This window comes from Protopterus annectens, chromosome 2.part1 (genome assembly GCF_019279795.1).
Source record: "Protopterus annectens isolate FY-2018-M chromosome 2.part1, PAN1.0, whole genome shotgun sequence".
Classification (NCBI taxonomy): Eukaryota; Metazoa; Chordata; order Ceratodontiformes; family Protopteridae; genus Protopterus; species Protopterus annectens.
The window spans coordinates 83396338-83419096 of NC_056729.1; the positions used below are offsets into that span (position 1 = coordinate 83396338).

Genomic DNA, 22759 nt, shown 5'->3' on the forward strand with positions numbered 1-22759 from the left:
TGGTCAGAGATGGAATCTCATTTGCACATCAATGTCCTGGAGTTGAGAGCGATGCTTTTAGCTTTGCAGCACTTCCACAACTCTCTGCCTCGGGACGCGATTGCGATCCAGACGGGCAACGTGTTGGTGGTCTGGTACATCAAAAAACAGGGGGGAACCAAGTCTTATCCCTTATGCTGAGAAGCCTTGAGAATTGGGCAGTGGCTGTATCCACCGGGCGCTTTCTGATAGCAACGTACATCCTGGGGAAATCCAACGTGGTAGCGGACAAACTGAGCAGAGCAATTCTGTTGCCCCACGAGTGGTCCCTCAAATAAGAAGTGGCGGAAATGATTTTCCACAGATGGGGTCAGCCTTGCTGAGACCTTTTTGCATCCCCGCTGAATGCCAAATGCAGAAGCTACTTTGCCCTGAATCCTCCTCTGGGGGACAGCCCAAGGGATTCACTCATACACGATTAGCCCTCGGGTCTCCTTTATGCCTTTCCTCCAACCCCGCTGATCCCCAGATTTTTACAGAAAGCAAAAAGCTCTGGAGGGACTGTTATTCTGATAGCCCCCTTTTGGCCTTGGCAGATATGGTTCCCCTTCCTTTATCAATATTAACTGGAAGAAGCTTGGTTTCTGGACCCAGTGCCAGACTTGCTGACCCACTCATTAGGAGTTCTTCACCCCTCTCTTCAGTCTCTCAAACCGACAGCTTCACTTCCCAACCTAGCCAGGTCATATAATTTGTCTTCCGCAGTGCAATATATTCGGGTCTCCTCTCATAAAGTCTCCAACAGAAAACTGTTTAACAGCAAATGGAAACAGTTTGTGTTACTTCCAGATTGTGCAGAAAGTAAAGATTTACAAGAGTTAAAGCATTCTGCAAACCAAGTTAGTAAGCATACTTTGCAGTGTGGCTTTGATGCCCTAGAAGCATCTTGCAGGGCTGCAGTCACTGGATCTGCACTGAGAATGCATGCTTGGCTGAAGGAACAAACCTTGCCAGACCATGTCAAATCACTTACTAGACGCTCCTTTAAATCAGGACCGTTTGTTTGGCATTGACGTCTCCAGGCGTTTCTGCAGTTACACCCTACTGCTCCTCTAGACGTCAAATATTGCCTGTTCATATTTGCATTAATAATTCCAAAACCATGTTACATACAAGGTATCGGAAAATTTTATCTTGAAGCATACATGATAGCAAACACAATTGTATTGATATATGACCTCTGTCAATGGGTATTTATTAAAAATGTAAGGTGATAACTTCAATTTTTAAATGCTGAAGCCACGCCCACTAGGAGTTAAAGGTACACACTCAAAAGAGCTCTACTGGAGGGAATGAGTTAAAAAGATGGAAGAAAAAGCTAAATCTATGCAAACTGTTAAATAATTCTTACAAGTTCGGCCACCTAGATCCAGTAGGCATTGGCGTACAAAAAAGTGGTTCTTTCCAGCCCCTTCCATGCCTTCAGTCCAAACCCAGGGGAACCAGACCACCAGGACTACAGTCTCAGGGTATGCAGAAATCTAAACAATGCAGAGATCTAAACAATGGAGTGCTCCCACCTCAAAAACAGGGTGTGGCAAGCCACCCCCTTAAGGTAAAAGTTCACAATGACCTGTCAATTATCCTTCCCAGCCCTGCCCATCTACTTGTGCCCCTAGGAGGAAAACTTGCCCTTCCTGCCAAAAACTGGATGTCCATTACTCAGGACTGATGGGTTCTAAACGTTGTATCTCAGGGGATACAGATTCTACTTCCATTCCCTGCCAACCCCAAGCAGGTTTCCAGACATTCCTCCAAACCAGTGGGCAGAGGCTCAAAAGCAAGTACATTCCCTGCTCAATATCTGGGCCATTCAACCTGTTCCAGTAGAACAAAGGGGGCAGGGTTTCTACTCCAGACTGTTCCTGGTGCCCAGAAAAGAGGGCTCTTGGTGCTCAATCCTGGATCTATCCATTCTCAACACCTTTCTGGTAGTCCCAAAATTCAGAATGCTAACCCTGCAACAGCTTCTGCCTATGCTAGCCAAGGATGCCTTGGCTAGTCACCCTAGACTTAAAAGAAGCCTATCTGCACATCCCCATAAAGGGAGTCTTGCAGGAAATATCTCAGCTTCAGGGCAGGCTCTATGCACCATCAGTTCTCTGCACTTCCCTTTGGCTTATCTACTGCACCTAGAGTATGCACAAAGTGCTTGGCTCCAGCCTTTGCATACTGCAGGCAGAGAAATACCCACATTTTCCCATACTTGGATGATTGCCTGATTCAGGCGGATAGTCAGGAATTACTACTTCAACACCTGCATTTGTAAAAGACTCCTACCTTCATTGGGGGTACACTATCAGTGAAAAGAAGTCACAGCTGGTGCCCAGTCAAAAAATTGTATTCCTGGGAGCAAGCTTGAACATAACTTCCCAGATGGCCTTTCTCACTCCAGAAAAACAGATCTATTTGAACAACTACTTCAAGCGCATGGCCACCAAAACCCATCTATCTGCAAGGAAAATACCGCAAGCCCAAGGGCTCATGGCCTCATGCATTCTGCTAATTCCATATGCAAGAGGAAACTTCAGTGGTACTTAAAAAGTCTTTAGTGCCAACATTCTCAGGACCTGGAAATGGTCATTACGATCATTCCTTGTCTAAGGGCAGAGTTCCTTTGGTGGGCAGCAGCATGCAACCACAACAAGGGACTGTCTTTCACTCAACCCCTCGCCGCCCAAATCCTGATTACAGACTCATCAGACTATGCATGGGGGGTGGGCTCACATGGCAGGCAAATGCATTCAGGGAAAGTGGAGCCCAGGACAAATTCTCCTGCACATCAATCAAAAAGAGATGTTAGCTGTACAGTATGCTCTGACAGCCTTATAGGTTCATAGGTTCATAGGTTCATACTAGTCTTTGGGTGATGAATCTATCCCTCCAGATACCTAATCCTTCCAGGACAGCTGCTGGTAAAAACAGACAACACCACCATTATGTGGTACATAAACAAGCAGGGGGGGGGAACCCATTCTTACCCTCTCTGCAGGTTAGCCATGGCCGTGTGGAACACAGTCTTGAGCAACCAAGTGCATCTGCAAGCTCAGTTCCTGCCAGGCAAACAGAATTCACTGGCAGACAACTTAAGCAGAATTCTCCTGGACCCACACGAGTGGAAATTGGAGCCCAACACCTTCAACCTTCTAATCCAGAGGTGGCGGACACCGGAGGTGGACCTCTTTACCTCTCCCGAGAACCACCAGTTGAGCAAATTTTGCACCAGGAACCCTCACAGCAGGGCCTGGAAGGTGGATGCCTTATTCTTCAAATGGGAAAACTTCTCAATTTATGCCTTTCCCCCTCTGCCCCTCCTCTCAAAGGTACTACTCAAGATCAGACAGGACAGCCCAAGGGCAATTCTTATTGCCCCAGATTGGCCACGCCAGCACTGGTACCCACTATTATGCAGTCTGACAACAGTGCCACCCTGGCACCTTCATCAGACATCTTCCCTGCTGTCTCAGCAGGAGGGACAGATTTTGCATCCACAGCTACAAACCCTAAACCTTGCAGCCAGGCTTATCCCCTGAATACTCTACCAGCAACCCTCAGCAAGCAGGTGCTGGACATCATTCTTTAGGCCAGAAGGCCTAGTACTAGAAAGTCCTGTGCTGAAAAGTGGAAAAGATATTGCTCTTGGAGTCCGTCTCAAGGAAAGACGCAGCTGTGCCCTCCTTACCTCAAATCCTTGATTACCTAGCAGAGCTACTCCACAGAGACCTATCCCTCTCCTCCATTAAAGTTCATGCCTCTGCTGTCTCAGCTCATTATAATACTGAGCCCACCTCTATTCTCTCACCCAGTCATCAAACAGTTTCTGAGAGGGGCTAACAACTTAAGGCCCCCTAGGAGAGCACCCATCCCTGCCTGAGACCTTAACATTGCACTGGAAAAGCTCATGCTCCCCCCTTTTGAACCTGTGGCTTCAGCAGAGTTAAAATTCCTTTCATGGAAAACCGCCTTGCTTTTAGCCATAACCTCAGCTAAAACAGTGTTTTGAGTTACAGGCACTAATATCTGTGGAACCCTTCATTATTTTCCATGATGACAGGGTTTCCCTCAGGACTAACCCATCATTTATGCCTAAGGTGGTCTCCAGTGTGGCTCTAAACCAAGCCATCCATTTGCCAACTTTCTTCCCTAATCCTTAAAATAAATGGGGAAAGGATCCTGCACTCCTTGGACGTGCACAAACAGCTCAGGTTCTACCTTGACATGACTAAACCTTTCAGAAAATCTGACCAACTGCTAGTTAGCTTTGCTACAGGGGCAGAGGGCAAGGCCATTTCAAAGCAAACCATTTCCAAATGGATAGCACACTACATCCATTCTGCTACAAGCACCATGGAAAACTTGCACCACAGGGGATCAGAAAACATTCCACTAGGGCCACTTCCACCTCTACAGCATTTCTCATGGGAGCCCTACCAGGGACATGCTGGAAGCTGCAACCTGGAGTTCTGTACACACCTTCACCAAGCATTACCACTTACCTATTTCTTTCTAAATCCAGAGCTGGATTTGCTACAGCAGTCTTACAAGGCCTGCTAGCTAGCCCTAACTCCTCTTAAATGCCTCCATCCTTCCTCAGCTTTAGGAATCAGCACAAGTGTGATGACTGCAACAGTGAAGCATGAAGAACATAGTACAGTTGTGTACACTTACCATAAGTGTAGATATTCGAGTATATTCACTGTTGAAGTCTTGGTTTCCCTCCCTTCAGCCCCCTGATGTTCTTAGTGTTTCACTGTTGCAGTCATCACATTTGGGTTATTTGCTTGCAGTAGCCCTCAGTCAGCCTGATTTAAAGTCTTGGGTCCTGCGTCGGTTGCCGTCTCATCTTCCATGACATCCGGTAGTCAGGGGTATAAAGCATGCAGCTGATGTCATTACATCAGTCTTTCTTGCCGTGCGGTGCCTGAAGCAGAAGTAATTCGCAAGTGCCGGTTGGCCGACTCCTGAAATTTTCGTTTTCGAATTTCAGAACCAGAGTCTTCAACTAAGCTAAGCACCCCATTGGGGAAACTTTTTCTTGCTCTAAACCGATGTCAGTAAAAGATAATAACTGTATTTCTTGTGGAAAGCAAATACCTCATAAAGATTTTTATTCGTACTGCATTCCTTGCTTAGGCCCAGACCACGACGTACCTCGCTGTCGGTTTTGTGCCTTATTGAAACCTTGAACTATTCCTCGTCCTTTCATTTACACTTCTAAATATTTTGGTACTCTGTTCAATTATCCAGAAATGGCTTTTGTAAGCCACCCGACTATCGACAGTCTGAAAAAATGAAAAGATAAAGACAGACAGACCACATAGGTCCAGAGCTGCCAATGACGCTTCTACTAAGCTAGTCACCAATTCGCTGGTACTCATTGAGGTGCTTTTGCAGCCCCTTATACCCACTACTTCAGATCCGCAGGCCTCTACTGAGACCCATTCAAAGTCCGGTATGCCCCGAGATGCTTCCTCGACTGTGGAACCTGTGGATGTCTCTACCTTGGATGGGTCCAGAGCCACTGTGCAGGCACCGACTTCTGAGGGTGAATTCAGGCCTACTGACTTGCATATTAAACAGACACCATCTTCTTCTTCAAGGCCTAAAACTCTGTCTATGCCTAGAAAACCAACTCCAGACCGCAAGGTCAGGCCGCTATGCCTAATGGCTGAAGACCTTATTACTCTAATCAGGGGAAGCCACCCATCCCCCTCTGAGACCTAGAACTGATTTTCTTTCTGATTCTTCTGATGACCAGGATTTACCCTTATCTACCTATGACGATTCTGATGCAGAGGACTCCATTCCCTCTGCTTCCCCTCCAGAGGATTTCTCTTTTGGTGAAAACTTGCATAATCTTAGGGAGCATTTTTGCTGGGAAAGCCAGGATTACACTGACTCCAAAAAGAGGCTTAGGGATTTCTTACTCCTGCCCAACACTGGCCTTTATCCCTCCTGTACTGGACATTGTTAGTGATGCCTTCTCGCAATCTAGCCTGGCCCCTGACTCTCTACCTCCTGCTCCCAGAAAACCTGTTAAGTATTACAGGGTTCCTGACTCTCAAGTTCCTTTTTAAAAATCCTACTGCGGATCCTGAGACCATTTCACAGGGACCCAAGGGCATTAAGGCTACTACTGCCAAAAATCCTACACCCTCTAGTAGAGATTCCAGGGCGCTGGATAGTTGGGGTAACAAGGTATACATTTCTGCAACCTTGGCCATTAGGGCCTTAAACTGCCAATTTCATATGTTAAAGTATCAGCAGCATATTATTGGATTGCTTAAACAGAAAATGATGTTGATTCCTGACTGTGCTGAAAATAAAGATTTACAGGATTTAATGCATTCTACTGAACAAGTTGGGAAACATACTTGCAATGTGGTTTTGATTCATTAGAGGCGTCTTGCAGGGCTGCTGTCACTGGGTTGTACTTAAAAGGCATGCTTGGCTTAAGGAGCAATCATTGCCAGATCATGTTAAGGCTAAATTGCTGGATGTTCCCTTAAACCAGGACCGCCTGATGTCCTTCAAGGATGCATCTGCAGTCCTTACAAATGGGTTGTCCTGTCGTCAGGCAGCCCTTCGGTCGGCCGGATTCCAAAGTCTGGGTCTGGCCTCGGCTGGTGTCGCACTTCACCCGACGTCATAGCTGCAGTTCTTCGGGTATAAAGGCATCAGCCGACGCCATTTTCCTCAGTCTTTCTTGCCGCGTGCGCCAAGCAGAAGCTGTACGCAAGGGCCGGTCGGTGAGAAGCAGAGATTTCTACTTCCGAATACTACTTCAAGACTTCTAAAAGCTAAGTACCCCCGTTGGGGACTCTTTCTTGCCTCAGCCGATGTCAGAAAAAGTGAATAACTGTTTAACTTGTGGGAAACAAATACCTCATAAAGTTTTCCACTCTTACTGCTTACCTTGTTTAGGCCCAGACCACGACGTAGCAGCTTGTCTAGCCTGTGCTTCTTTTAACCGACGGACGCTTAGACGTCGGTCGGAATTTGCTGAGCAGTTTTTCGGCTCTGATTTTGCTTATATTATGCCGTCGGATCCTCCGACTTCACAAATATCCAAAAAACGCAAGGAAAAGGACCGACACTCACGGTCCGCGGTTTCGGCCGAAACCACGGTTAAGCCAACCACGAGTGTCTCGGTTTCGGCTGAAACCGAGCAAGCGGTTCTTCCTTCAGCCGAAAACATGCCTTCTACCGAGGCCTCTTCTAACCTGGTGGAATCGGCTTCTGAAATCCAACCTGCAGTTGCGGTTTCTCAGGAATTATCTGACACTATTCCCTTGGATATTTCAACTCCTGCACGTGGAGCTGCTAGGCCTCTGGCAGCCATGTCCATTAAGGCCTTTGCCAGGGCTAAAGCAGCTAAAGCTACAAAAACTGTGCCTGTTAAGACCCCCTCTCACAGGCCCAGCTCCAGTTCCCAAATGTTTTCTTTGGCAGAGGATCTCATTTCTTTAATCCGGGGATCCCAACCTCATCCAGACAGGGCCTCTCATCCACCTCCAGAGAAGAGGCCTAGAGCAGAGCCCCCTGAGCCAGTGTCCACAGATGATTCCTCTGATGATTCAGATAATACAGACCCTCCAGAGGCTCCTTATTCCCCTTACGAAGACTCTGATGCTGAAGAGTCCATCCCTTCTGCCTCTCCACCTGAGGAATTTTCCTTTGGGGAAACCTTGCATGCTATGAGGGAACAATTTCAGTGGCAGGGCCAAGATTTTTCAGACTCCAGGAAAAGGCTTAGAACCTTTTTGCATTTACCGCAACATAGGCCTTTAGCTATACCTCCAGTTCTTTCTGTTGTAGATGATGCATTTAATGATGCTTGTACTGCTCCTTATTCATTACCTCCGGCCCCTGCTAAGCCCGATAGGTTCTACAGGGTCCCGGACACACACCACCATTTATACAAGGCTCCTTTTGCAGATCCCGAGACTATCTCCCAGGGGCCTAAGGCTGTAGCAACTACCTCTGCTAAAAATCCCCTCCCCTCTGAAAGGGAATCCAGGTCCTTAGAGAGATGGGGTAAAAAAGTTTACACTTCTGCTACACTGTCAGCTAGGGCCTTGAACTGTCAATTTCATATGATCCAATATCAAGAATTTATGCTAGACCAGTTAACTATAGAACTGTCCTCTGATGAACCTTTAGATAAGAAGTATGTTCAGGAAATGGTACATAACATTCAGCAAGTTAGTAACCATTCTTTAAAATGCGGCTATGATGCACTGGAGGCTTCCTTTAGATCAGCCATGACTGGCACAGTTATCAGAAGGCATGCATGGTTGAAAGAGCAGGCCTTACCGGACCATGTCAAATCAAAACTATTAGATGCTCCCATGGACAAGGTCAATTTATTTGGTTCTCCTGCACAACAGGTACTGAAGAAGATGGAAGAGAAGGCAAAATCTGTACAAACAGTGAAAGATTTCTTACAGGTCCAACCTCCAAGGTTTAGCAGGAATTGGCCCTCCAAAAATTGGTCCTTTCCAGACTCCTCTAAAGCACAGAGAGGCAGGAATAGGCGTTCAAGAGGCAGAAACCAATCCAGGGGTGCCTACAGGGGATGCCAGTGGCAGGGTAACAACCAGCGAGGCACAGACGCAGCCACCACCACTGCAACAGGACAATCACAGTGACTTGGCTCTGGCACCGCCTACCAGGGAACAACTAGAAGCACCCTTATGCGGAAAGCTAGCTTTATTCTCAAAGAACTGGCATTACATCACAAGGGACAAGTGGATTTTACAAACTATAGACCAAGGTTACAGGTTTCATTTCCATACTCTACCAGGAAAGAGAGGAATGCCAAACCTACCACCAACTCAAAAGGCAGAAGCTCTAAAACAAATATCTCAATTATTAAGGATGAGAGCTGTGGAAAAGGTTCCATCTATGGAACAAGGAAAGGGATTTTACTCCAGACTCTTCCTGGTACCAAGAAAAGAGAGCAAATGGAGGCCTATTCTCGACCTGTCCGCTTTAAACACATTCCTCATTGTTCCAAAATTCAAAATGCTGACTCTACAGCAGCTTCTTCCCATGCTGGGCAAGGAGTCTTGGCTGGTAACTCTAGATCTCAAGGAAGCATACCTGCACATCCCCATACGACCAAATTGCAGAAGATACCTCAGATTTCTTGCAGGATCAGAGCATTATCAATTCTCAGCATTGCCCTTTGGCTTATCTACTGCGCCCAGAGTGTTCACGAAATGCCTGGCATCAGTAATTGCTCATTGCAGGCTTCAGGGAATCCAAATTTACCCCTACCTGGACGACTGCCTGATACAAGCGGACAACAAAAACAAGCTAACAGAAGACTTACAAAGAGTCATTTACCTGCTACAAGCCCTGGGATATACAGTCAATATAAAAAAGTCAAGGCTGATACCATCCCAAAGAATAACCTTTTTGGGTGCAGAGCTGGACACATAAAAGCAAATGGCATTCCTAACTGTAGAGAAACAAGAATAACTACCTCTCTACTTCTTGGCATTAACAAAGCAGAACCATCTAACAGCAAGAAAAGTACTGCAAGCCCTGGGCTTCATGGCATCCTGCATAATACTGGTCCCTCATGCCAGACTGCATATGAGAAAGCTACAGTGGTACCTAAAGAATTTATGGTCTCAACACAAGCACAGCCTAGAAACCAAAATTCCAATAATCCCATGCCTGAAGCAAGAGTTCCTATGGTGGGCTCAGGCCTGTCAATCAAACACAGGATTGCCCTTCTACAGCATTCAACCAAGCCAAACCATCACGACGGACGCCTCAGACCTCGGTTGGGGGCCCACATGCTGGACAAGTGCATACAAGGCTTATGGACTCAAGACCAGCTACACCTGCACATAAATCTAAAGGAAATGCTGGCAGTAAAATTGGCAATCCAGACATTCAGACCATTTCTCCGAGAAGGTCAGTTGATGATAAGGACAGACAACACCACAGTGATGTGGTACATCAACAAACAGGGAGGCACATATTCATACCCTCTATGCCGGATGGCACTGGACCTATGGAATGTGGCTCTGAGCTACAACATTCAGTTACAAGCAATTTTTGTACCGGGAAAAGAAAACATTCTAGCAGACATATTAAGCAGGACTACCACGGATGCCCACGAATGGATGCTGCATCCGGACATCTTCAAAGCCATTACAAGAAAATGGGTACTCCCAGAAATAGACTTATTTGCGTCCCCACGCAACATCACCAGCTAAAGAAATTCTGCACAAGGATGTACCACCCACTTGCTTGGAAGGTGGACTCCCTATCTTTCAGTTGGAAAAACCTGACAGCATATGCATTTCCACCACTTCCTTTGATGCACAAGGTGCTATTGAAGATCAAAGAGGACCGTCCAAGGATCATTCTGATAGCTCCAGACTGGCCAAGGCAACATTGGTACCCATTACTGAGGAGCATGTCTCGGGAACAAATATGGACACTACCCCTGGTTCCATTGCTGTTAACACAGAACAACTACAACATCCTGCATCCAAACCTGAAAACTCTGCAGCTGACTGCCTGGAACATTACATAAGATCAATTAACCCAAATTTATCCCAAAGGGTTAAAGACATTATCCTTGAGGCTCGCAGACCCTCAACAAGAAAAAATTATGCAGCAAAATGGAAAAGATATCTCATTTGGAGTACTGCAAAGGGAGAAGATGTGTCACTGGTAAACATAGCCAACATCCTGGAATACTTGGCAGAGCTCTTCCACACAGGCCTATCCTATTCTTCCATCAAGATACATGCATCAGCTATTTCAGCAGAATACAGCTTGGATCCTCCTGTCTTCTCACATCCTCTGCTCAGGCAGTTTCTGAGAGGAATTAAAAATGTAAAACCTCCTAGGAAACCACCATTGCCAGCATGGGACTTGAACTTTGTGCTAGAAAAACTGACACTTCCTCCTTTCGAACCAGCAGCAACAGCAGAATTACAATACTTATCATGGAAGACTGCTTTCCTGCTGGCAATCACTTCAGCAAGAAGGGTATCTGAACTACAGGCATTAATGGCAGTGCAACCCTTCCTGATCTTCCATCAAGATAGAGTGTCCATGAGAACAAATCCTACATTTATGCCTAAGGTGGTATCCAGAGTGTCTTTAAATCAGGCTATCCACCTACCTACATTCTTCCCCAACCCCCAGAACAGGGGAGAAAGACTGTTGCATACCTTGGATGTACATAGACAGTTACGCTACTACCTGGACAGGACCAAGGGCAATAGAAAAACTGACCAGCTTCTGGTAGCATATGCAACAGGAAGGGAAGGAAAAGCAATTTCAAAACAGACAATCTCCAAGTGGATAGGAAATTGCATTAGATTTTGTTACTCCTACCATGGAAAGAAAACTCCAGAGAACATCAGGCCTCACTCTACAAGGGCTACAGCCACTACCACAGCTTTCTTACGAGGAGTGGCTACCAAGGACATTATAGAGGCTGCTACTTGGACCTCCGTGCATACATTTGCCAAGCATTATAATTTACCTTTATACTCTAGATCCCGAGCAGGTTTTGCCACTGCTGTTTTGCAAGGGATCCTAACTACACCATAATCTCTCTTTTTTTTCCTCCTCCCCTAGTTTGGCTATGGTATTCTACCCATTTGTAAGGACTGCAGATGCATCCTTGAAGGACATAGTACAGTTTTGTACCTACCATAAATGTAGATGTCCGATAGGATTGCATCTGCAGTCAGGATTACCCACCCGCCTTCCCCTCTGTGGTACTCCTAGGGTATTTGCCCATCTTATAGCTGGCTGGGGGGAGATCTATTATGGTGTATTTGTTTGTATATATGTACATACATGCTTATTTTTTGTGTTTGCTCTCTACTATTTGGAAACATTGGCATTTATCCAAATTTAGCCTTCCAAGAGGGCACCTGGCATCTGGGGCAAGAAACACTGAGGAAAATGGCGTCTGCTGATGCCTTTATACCCGAAGAACTGCAGCTATGACGTCGGGTGAAGTGCGACACCAGCCGAGGCCAGACCCAGACTTTGGAATCCGGCCGACCGAAGGGCTGCCTGACGACAGGACAACCCATTTGTAAGGACTGCAGATGCATTCCTATCGGACATCTACATTTATGGTAGGTACAAAACTGTACTTTTGGCAACAAAGCAGCATTACTTAAAAAGACGGAGGAAAAAGCTAAATCTATGCAAACTGTTATAGATTTCCTGCAAGTACAGCCTCCTAGATTTAGTAGGCATTGGCCCTCTAAGAATTGGTCCTTTCCTGCATCTTCCAGGCCTTCTCAGTCCAAACCCAGAACCAGCAGAACACCCAGGCTGCAGTCCCAAGGGACTCATGGGACTAAGCAGCGAGGGGCTCCCACTTCCAAAGCAGGAAGTAGTAAGACTTCCCCCCTATGGTAAACTGTCTCAATGACTTAACTTTAAACCTGCCAAGCCCTGCTCAACCGACTGTTCCTTTAGGGGGAAAGATTGCCCTGCAGGCAAAAAATTGGGAACTCATTACCCAGAACAAATTAGTTTTAAATATAGTTTCCCAAGGGTACAGATTCCACTTCCACTCCTTACCAACCCCAAATGGTTGGCCAGATCTACCCCCAAATCAGTGGGCAGAGGCTTAAAAGCAAGTTCTCTCTCTCTCAAGCATCAGGGCTATTCAAACTGTCCCAGAAGAAGAATGGGGACAAGGTTTCTACTCAAGACTTTTTCTGGTACCCAGAAAAGACTATTCCTGGCGTCCTGTCCTGGACCTGTCTATCCTAAACACATTTTTGGTAATCCCAAAATTCAGGATGCTAACTCTTCATTGGCTGCTTCCTATACTAGGCAAAAATGCCTGGTTGGCAACACGGGATTTAAAAGAAGCCTACCTGCACATCCCTATAAGGGAATCTTGCAGAAGATACCTACACTTCAAAGCAGGCTACATGAACCATCAGTTATCTGCACTGCCCTTTGGCTTATCTACTGCGCCCAGGGTATTCACAAAATGCCTAGCTCCAGTCATTGCATTTTGCAGGCGAAGAAATATTCAAATATACCCATGCTTGGATGATTGTCTAATTCAGGCAGAAAGCCAGGACATACTATTGAATCATCTGGCATTTGTAAAGAAATTGCTGACTTCTCTGGGGTACACCATAAACGAAAAGAAATCACATCTCGTACCATGCCAGCAAATTGTATTCCTGGGAGCAAACGTGAATACAACTTCCCAGATGGTCTACCTCACGCCAGAGAAACAAGTTCATTTGACAGCCAACTTCAAACTACTGGCCACAAAGACCCAGCTATCTGCAAGGAAAATACTGCAAGCCCTGGGTTTCATGGCTTCCTGCATTCTACTAATTCCATATGCAAGACTGCCTATGAGGAAACTACAATGGTATCTAAAAAGCCTATGGTGTCAACATTCTCAGGATCTAGAAGCAATGATTCCTACCATACCTTGTCTACAGATGGTTCCTTTGGTGGGCAGAGGCCTGCCACTAAAACAAGGGACTGCCATTCACTCTAGCCCCTGCCGCCCAAACCCCAACAGACGCATCAGACTATGCATGGGGGGCTCACTTGGCAGGGAAGTGCATTCAGGGCAAATTGAACCCAAGTCAAATGCACCTGCATATCAATCAAAAAGAAATGTTAGCTGTACAGAATGCTCTGACAGCCTTCAAGGACCACATTCTTCCAGGATAATTATTGGTAAAGACGGACAACACCACTGTTATGTGGTACATAAACAAGAAGGGAGGAACCCACTCATACCCTTTCTGCAGACTAGCCATGGCTCTGTGGAACACAGCCTTGAGTTACCAAGTGCACCTACAGGCTCAATTCCTGCAAGGAAAGCTAAATACACTGGCAGACCTAAGCAGAAATCTCATGGACCCACACAAGTGGAAACTGGAACCAAAGATATTCAACATGTTGGGAAACAAATGGGAGAGCCCAGAGATAGACTTGTTTGCCACCGCCCAGAACTACCAATTAGACAAATTCTGCACAAGGACTCCCCACAAACAAGCTTGGAAAGTGGATGCCCTGTCCTTCACCTGGAAAAACCTATCAGTTTATTCCTTTCCCCCTCTGCCTCTCCTCTCCAAGGTACTACTAAAGATCAAACAGGGCAAACCAAGGACAATATTGATTGCACCAGACTGTCTATGCCAACACTAGTGCCCCCTCTTGCGCAGTGCATCACTGCTGGCACCATGGCACCTGCCTCAGACCCCTACCCTGCTGTCCCAGCAGGAGGGCCAGATTCTGCAACCACAGCTTCAAACCCTGAACCTGGCAGCCTGGCTAATTACCTGATCTCTCAATTACCATCCCTCAGTAAACAAGTGATGGATGTCATTCTGGAGTCAAGGAGGCCTGCTTCTAAAAAATCCTGTGCTGAAAATGGAATATATTCTGTTCCTGGAGCCAAACTCAGGGGATGGGGCACAGCAGCGCCCAATTTACCTCAGATTCTTCAATACTTAACTGAGATGCTTCACAAGGGCCTTTCCTTTTCCTCCATCAAAATTCATGCCTCAGCCATTTCAGCTCATTACAATACAGGACCACCTCTCTTCTCTCATCCACTGTTGAAGCAGTTCCACAGAGGGGCCAAAAACTTAAGTCCAGCCAGGAGAGTCTGTACTCCAGCCTGGGACCTCAACTTTGTATTGGAAAATCTCACTTTATCTCCCTTTGAGCCAGCTGCAAATGCAGAGTTGAAATTACTTTCTTGGAAAACAGCCTTCCTTCTAGCCATCACTTCAACAAGAAGAGTGTCTGAATTACAGGCCCTCATGGCAGTGGAGCCTTTCATCATCTTTCATGCAGACAGGGTGTCCCTCAGGACCAGTCCCCCCTCCATGCCCAAGGTGGTATCCAGTGTGGCCCTTAATCAGTCCATTCATTTGCCAACCTTCTTTTCTAATCCACACAACAAAGGGGAACTAATACTGCACTCCTTGGGCATGCACAGACAACTTAGATTTTAATTGGACAGGATTAAACCTCTCAGGAAATCTGAACAGCTGCTGGTGCATTTGATGCAGGGGCAGAGATGAAGGCAATTTCAAAGAAAACCATTTCTAAGTAGATAGGCCACTGCTCTCATTTCTGCTATAAGCACCATGGAAAACCTACCCCACAGGGGATAAGATCACATTCAACCAGGGCTGCATCTACCTCTACAGCCTTTCTCAGAGGTTGTCCTTACCAGGGACATCCTTGAAGCTGCTACCTGGAGTTCTGTACATACCTTAACCAAGCATTACCACTTGCCAATTTTTTCTAAATCCAGAGCTGGTTTTGCCACTGTAGTCTTGCAGGGCCTTATAGCTGGTCCTAATGCTATTAATTACCTCCTCCCATCCTTAGCTTTGGGAATCTACCCAAATGTGATTACTGCAACAGTGAAACGCAAAGAACATAATAAAGTTGTGTACACTTGCCATAAATGTAGATGTTCGAGTGTATTCATTGTTGCAGTCCTGGTTACCTTCCCTCCAGCCCCCTGATTTCTATTGACTATACTTCTATTGTTGTTTACTATGCTTAAAAGCTGTTGGTGTATTTGATTTTTTGTTGGAGGTGTAACCTTGTATGCAATTGCTTCCCATTATGGGGGCACCTGACATTTGGGGCAAGAAAAACTGATGTAATGGCGTTGGCTGCATGCTTTATACCCCTGACTACCTGACGTCATGGAAGATGAGACCGCAACCAATGCAGGACTCAAGACTTTGATAATCAGGCCGACTGAGGGCTCCTGCAAGCAGATAACCCAAATGTAATGACTGCAACAGTGAATACACTTGAACATCTACATTTATGGTAAGTGTACACAACTGTACTTTTTTCTCTCTCCTTTCTACCTATCCTCTATATGGCCATTTTTTATGGCAGGGCTATTTACTTTTTACTGGTGGTGTTCCACATCATATACTAGCTTCCTGTTTGGGGGGCTCCTGACATCTGGGGCAAGAAAAACTGACGTAATTGTGTCGGCTGCCTGTTTTATACCCCTGATGTCATGGAAGAAGCGACAGTATCCGATGCTGAAATCCCAAGACTCTGGTATTCAGTTCGACTGAGGGCTACTTGCAGGCAGATAAACCCAAGTGTGATGACCAACAGTGAATATACTCAAACATCTACATTTATGGTAAGTGTACACAACTGTACTTTATCTAGAACAAAAGAGGTTATTGTGCCCTTCTACTCATTACTCATCAGACCCATCATAGAGTACACTGCCCCATTTGGGATGTACCTTACAAGGCACCTGCAACAGCTGGAATGACCACAGAAATACCTCACCAAGAGGGTTACTGGCCTGAAACAGATGCCCTATGCAGCCCAACTGAAGAAACTCCAGCTGTACTTGGTTGCATACCACTTAATCAGAGGTGATCTCTGCCTGACATACAAGGCCATGTCCAAGCCAGAATTGATTGACATGCTCCACCTAAAAAAAAAAAAAACAAATCCCCGAGAGCCACACGCTGTAGGAATCTAAACCTCACCACAATGATAAATAGGATGTACTGGAGGGATAGATTCCTGTCCCAGAGACTCCCCATGAAAATTTACCCAGTGGCTCTGCTGGCCAGAGGCATAGGGAACTAATGGCTCTGCTGGACAGAGGCACAGGGAACTAATCTAAGGGGGCAGCGAAAGCCAACACATAGTGGCTAGGCTTATAGATGCCCTCTGGCAGATAGCCTAGTACTTACCTATGAACCTAAGATTTGTGCAGGTTTCACTAGAACACCTGTATAGGTCAGGAGACCTCAATATGTTACTGATTGACGCAGAGAAAAACTTGTCAGTCTTCATATAAGCATTACAGGTGGTGAAGCCATGTGATGGTGCACAGGAGTGTTCATCTCCAAGGTAAAGGCATAAAGGAAGGATAAACATAGGAATTCTTTTAGGGTGAAAGGCTGTTGAAAGAGGGTGAGATTAGGTAATGGAAGTCTGCTATGTTAGTGTCTAAATGAGAACAAGGATGATAAATCCAGGGAGGCACTTTCTGGGCTTGTTTTAGCATCTGTTTCATCTTGCCTGTCTCTGACCATTTTGGAGGAGGCTATGTCAGCGACAACCACGGATATTTCCACTTAGTAAATTCGGGAATGCAGAGACCACGTTCTGTAACACATCTGACGCTGTTTACATAAAAATAGTGGCTCCAACTGTTGATAAAGGTGTGGGCCTTCCAACTCTGATGCTGAATTTAACATGTCAGGGTGATAAAATAGCAGAATGCCACTGATTTTCAGGAAATCGTTCATGGCAGAGTTGTCACTCTTGCAGCTGTCGTTCCCCCCCAAAATCAGATTTGTTAGCAATGTATATTCCCTTTGTCTCAGGCCTTGCAGCTTTGGGTCCTTCAGTAACTGTTTTTGGTTGTAAACAGAAACACTCTGCCTTGTATTGGCAGAGGAGTTGTTTGTACAGCAGGCACCAGCACAGCCCAAGCCACTTCTTGAATATGCAGTTTACAATAGCAAAGGAATAAAGTAAATAAAATAAAAATAAAGGAAAATTCCATTCCCAAGAGAATTAGATTTTTCCTATGCAGGCAGGCGAGATTTAGCATACATCTTCCAGGTGTTCTTTACCCTTGGATATGAGTGAGGGAATTGTTTGATCAGGTTATTTTTCAGTCGATAGCAGTCTCCTTTGGAGATGCACTCAGTCTCAGGAGGGAACATTTCAGATGTTAATCCCATGAGGTGTTGGAAAAAAAGGAGAGCCGTCTACACCTTTTTGTATTGGATAGATCCAAACATACAGCTGTACCTCCAGTATTCAGGGCCTTTGAAGGCACCCCCATAACTCCCTCTAAGGTAGCCTTGACCGTTTTTTTAGGGTTCATAAAGCTTCCCAAAGTCTGTCTAAACAACATAATAGTGAATCCAACTGTGGTGTCAATAGATGTGGTAAAGAACTCCCATATTAACTGCAGGCCCCAGTACCCTCAAAAATTATGAGTTATCAGGTTCAGGGGAAAAAGGTACACATCTGCCATGCTCACCTTCAGGCAAAATATGTGGTAAAGATTCTGAAACAAATTGAGGGTACTGCCATACAGAGCAAGGGCAAACCCTGAATATGTGTGTCCAAGCTGATGCAAAACAGGGCAACCAGGTCATGTGGTGTGGTAAACTCATTAGCCATGGGATCCCAGATTAGGAGGAATGTTTGTTCAAAATGCAGACCATTCTTGATGTAAAAGGACAGTTATATAATACAGTCTTAGGTATGGATCTCCGTTTTCTTAATTTCTTTCAGAACAATAGTAAACGCAACCCTAAAAAATTATGTTCAGCCATTAAAGAAATATTAACATCCTGGCCAAAAATTTCACCCTAGTCCCTCTCCCAGTGACTCGCCACTCAAAACTGCAATAGAATTCATCTGTTATTTCATAGATAGTATAGTTTTCCTAACCAAGGATTCCCCATCCTCCTGTCCCAACCCTGCTCCACAGCCACATATCACCACATCCATTTTCACTTTCAAACCTGTGCTCACATCCTATATAAAACTACTCTTAAACTTAAACCGTGCTTTACTTCATTGGATGATCTTTCAAGGGAGTACTTTAAAATAGCCAGTAACATTGCTTATCCAGTTACAGTCCAGAATCCTGCATCCCCCTCTCTGGAAATCAAAAATCACACATTATCCTTCTACAATAGGAGGAAATTCAGCAGACATCACTAACTTTACAATAGGAGGAAATTCAGCAGACATCACTAACTTTACACCTGTAGCAATTTTATTCCCTCTCTCCAAAATACTTTAGCAGTTATGAATGCATTTTTAAGCTATCTCTTGCAGGAAGAACTCCTGTTCCCCACATAACATGGCTTCCATCCCTCCCAATAGTACTAATATTGCACTTCTAACCTTTATTGGTACTATCAGTAAAGCTAGAGATAACAGCAAACTGGTAGTTTTCTTATTTCTAGACTTGTCTAAAGCCTTCAACACAGTTTGTCACAGCAAACTTCTATTTCAAATGTCCTCACTAGGTCTCTCTCAGGCCACCCTTCTATGGTTCAAGAGGTATCCATCGTTAAAATGTCACTCCACCTTCTCTCCATACCTCCCAGTCACCACCAGTGTACTACAAGGCTCTGTCCTTGGTCCCCTCCTCTTTAATATTCTCACCAACACTCCACACACCCACACAACTTGCTTCCTAATACAACACGCAGATGACTCCACACTCGTATGCACATCTGACAACCTGGCACGTCTACCCAAAATTACTTGGGAAGCTTTAACAGCCACTGAAACGTGCCATTTTAACTCTCAACTCGTGCACAGCCCCCCCCCCCCCAAAAAAAAAAATAATGCTGTTTTCTCCAAATTCCTCTCATAAAAAAACAAAATTTAAAGTTCTCTTTTTTTAATGCAACCACTGAAGTTACTTCTCATAAATTATTAGGGATGTTATTGGATTATGATCTTAAATTTGGCACGTATCTACAAAATTTCATAAAAATAATTCGCCAAAACTAGGGATGCTTTACAGAGCCAAAAACTTTATCACCAACACAACTAAAACTGCACTTGGCACTGCTTACCTCCTCCCCTCACTGCCTATGGCACACCTATCCTTACTAACCTCCAGGCAAATCAAAACTTGAACAGTGCTATACAGGTGCTTCCGTGCTTATGAACAGGTTACGTTCCTGGGCTTTTGTTGTAAGTCGAAAATGTTCAAAAGTCCAACACACCATTGATTAATGGAACGTGCTCAAAATTGTACCAATAAAGACCAATAACCCCCACAAAAGCACCAAAATTGTACCAAAAAGCAGAAATATCCACAGTAAAGATAAAAATACTGTCTTGTAATCATAAACAGAAGTCATGCTGTGTACAACAAATGTGATTAGTGGATTAAGCGCCACTAATACTTGACAGTAGTACTATATTTGTAAAAGTATAGTAGTGTATTTTTTCCAAACTTAAACAATACTTTAATGTACAATAACATAACACTGTATGCAATACTTGAGTAAAGGATGGTGATTAGTGTACAGATTGAACATCAGCACAAATTGGGAATATTCAAAGAACTTCCTGTGGATGTAGATGGCATTGGTTCTTGTTTTTCTTCTGTATTGTGTCCCACCTCAGCTCTCTTGAGATATTTATCAAAATATGTCTGCACAGCTAATTTTTTTTCATCCTCATAAATCTTCCTGTAGCAGACAATAGCTTTTTGAGTAACTGCACACACTTTTGTAAACCTTTCAGTGTTTTGGTCCTGAGACTCAAAAGAAGCAAGTGCGTTCTCAGTCATGTTGAAATCTTCAGCCAGCTCTTTGCAGGTGAATTTCTTGAGTTCTACAGCTTCGTGTTCCTCCTCTGTGACGTCCTTCTGGGCCCTTTCGACTCTTAGCTCCATCAAATCCTCATTGTTCAGCTCCTTACTGTGCATTCAGACACTTCATGGATATCGTATTCAGTTTCCAGTTGCAGTTGACTGTCCAGTTCCACCATCTTGTTGGCCACTGAAATCACTCTCTGTTATTCCATTCAAGCTGTTTGTAAACTGTGGGCAGAGCTTCTTCCAAATACCATTCATGGTGGTAGTCTTTACCTCATGCCTGGAAGCATCAATGTTCTTAATTACCTTGTAGATGTCGTAGTTCTTACATAATCCTCAGTGTCACTCCACCCTCCCCTTCTATCTGCTTCACAGTCTGTGTGAAAGTTCTGCGCAGGTAGTAAGCCTTGAAAGTTGCTATGGCACTTTGATCCATCGGTTGAAGGGCAGCAGTGGTATTGGGAGGCAGGTACACCACCTTGATGTCATTTTGAAAATTATTCAGGAATGGTGGATGACCTGGAGCATTGTCAAGGATAAGCAGGATCTTGAAGAGTGGGTTTTTGCAGTACTCTTCCATCTCAGGTGAAAAGTAATGGAAAAAAGCAATCTTTAAAAAGAGGTCTTGTCATCCATGCTTTATGGTTAGACTTCCACACAACAGGAAGTGAACCTTTGACAGCACTCTTGAGGGCCCTGGGATTTTCAGAATGATTAACATGGGTTTCATTTTGCAGTCACCAGCAGCATTTCCACCTAGGAGTGTAAATCTGTCCTTTGATGCTTTAAATCCAGGCATTGACTTCTCTTCTTTCACAATGTAAGTATGTTCAGGCATCTTCTCTCAGTACAACCCTGTCTCGTCGACATTGAAATTCTGCTATGGTAGATAACCTCAGTCATCAGTAATTGCCGACATTACTTTGGGAAACTCCTTTGCCACTACCATGTCCGCACTGGCAGCCTTTCCACCCACCTTTATGTTGTGCAAGTTTGAGTGAGCCTTAAATCTATTGAACCAGCCATGGCTAGTTTTAAATGTTTCTTCACCTACGCTCACTGTCACCATGTTTATTCTTTAAATCTTCAAAGAGACTCTTGGCCTTTTGCTGAATTATGTTAAAACATGCAGGTATGCGGTGCTGATACTGGTCTTACATCCACACACTCAATAGTTTTTCCATTTCTTCCATTAACGCTGTTTCTTACTAATTATTTTGGGATGTATTAATACAGAACCTTTCACATGTTGCATAATGTGTTCTTTGTCTTTTACAGTTATTGAAACAGTTGAAAAATTAATTCCAAGTGAACTTGCTGTGTTTGCAGTTTTCTCACTCAATTTGCTTCGCTTTATTATGTCCACTTTAGTTTCCATGGTAGTACTATGGCACTTTTTGCTTTCACCAACACTGCTATTGGCTTCTCTCTCATGCTTTGGAGGCATGTTGGGGTACTGCTGTATTAAGGTTGTAAAGATAACCACGGAGCAACATGTTTGGGGAAGAGTACTACTGTTCAAGGTAGCAAGTCACGTCGCAGAGAAACAAGAGCAGTATGCTATGTTTGTTTACGGGCTAAAGACTGACCACTAATGCCAGCCAGCTCTTGTATGGCATTCAAACTTCAGACAAGTTTGTTTGTGAGTCTGAAAGTTTTTAAGCTGAAAGGGTGTACGTAGGGGAGTACTTGTAATCGGCTAAATTTGCAGCAAATATCCCTTTCAGAACCCACCATTGTAGAGCACTAAAAAGCTTAAACTGGTTAGAATTACCTCATCAACAAACATATATATGGCTTCTTAACACCTATAAAATTATCCAGCATCTATCTGCTAAATACCATTCTGCACAACTCTGTTCCCAAGTTGGTATTCCAGTCCAATGACCAAACACTTCTGTCTGTCCACAAGCCTATCAAATATGCTGGTCATGGTCTGTACTCATACTGTGTTGCCAAGGCCTGGAACTCCTTACCCATATCCATCAGGTCAATACCCTCTGTCTAGTCCTTCAAAACCATTCTGAAAGACTTCCTAGACAAAATGTGGCTGTGTTCTTGCTCAACCCTAGGATAAACTGCATCACTAAATATGAATGAGTACCTATTCATACCTTACACCTCCTTACTCTCACTTTTTTCACTCACATCTTTACTTCAATCAGTTTATCTCCTCTGACTCTTTTTATATGTTTGCCATAACTTTTTTCCTTTTCTCACTTCATATTGCTTTTCATTTTTGTATTATACTGGCTTTTAATTTCTCTGTAAACTTCCTAAAAATTTCTTTAAATATTACATCATTGTCATATAAGTTGTATCTGTTCTTTATCAATGTTTTATATCTAATTTTCT

At 44.5% G+C, this 22759-nt stretch overlaps 1 protein-coding gene across 1 annotated transcript in view; it reads left to right on the forward strand.

Annotated features, from left to right (window-relative positions):
- Window positions 1-22759, forward strand: part of LRBA (LPS responsive beige-like anchor protein) — a 4045850-nt gene that overhangs the window by 695086 nt on the left and 3328005 nt on the right. The gene's annotated exons all lie outside the window — the stretch shown is intronic.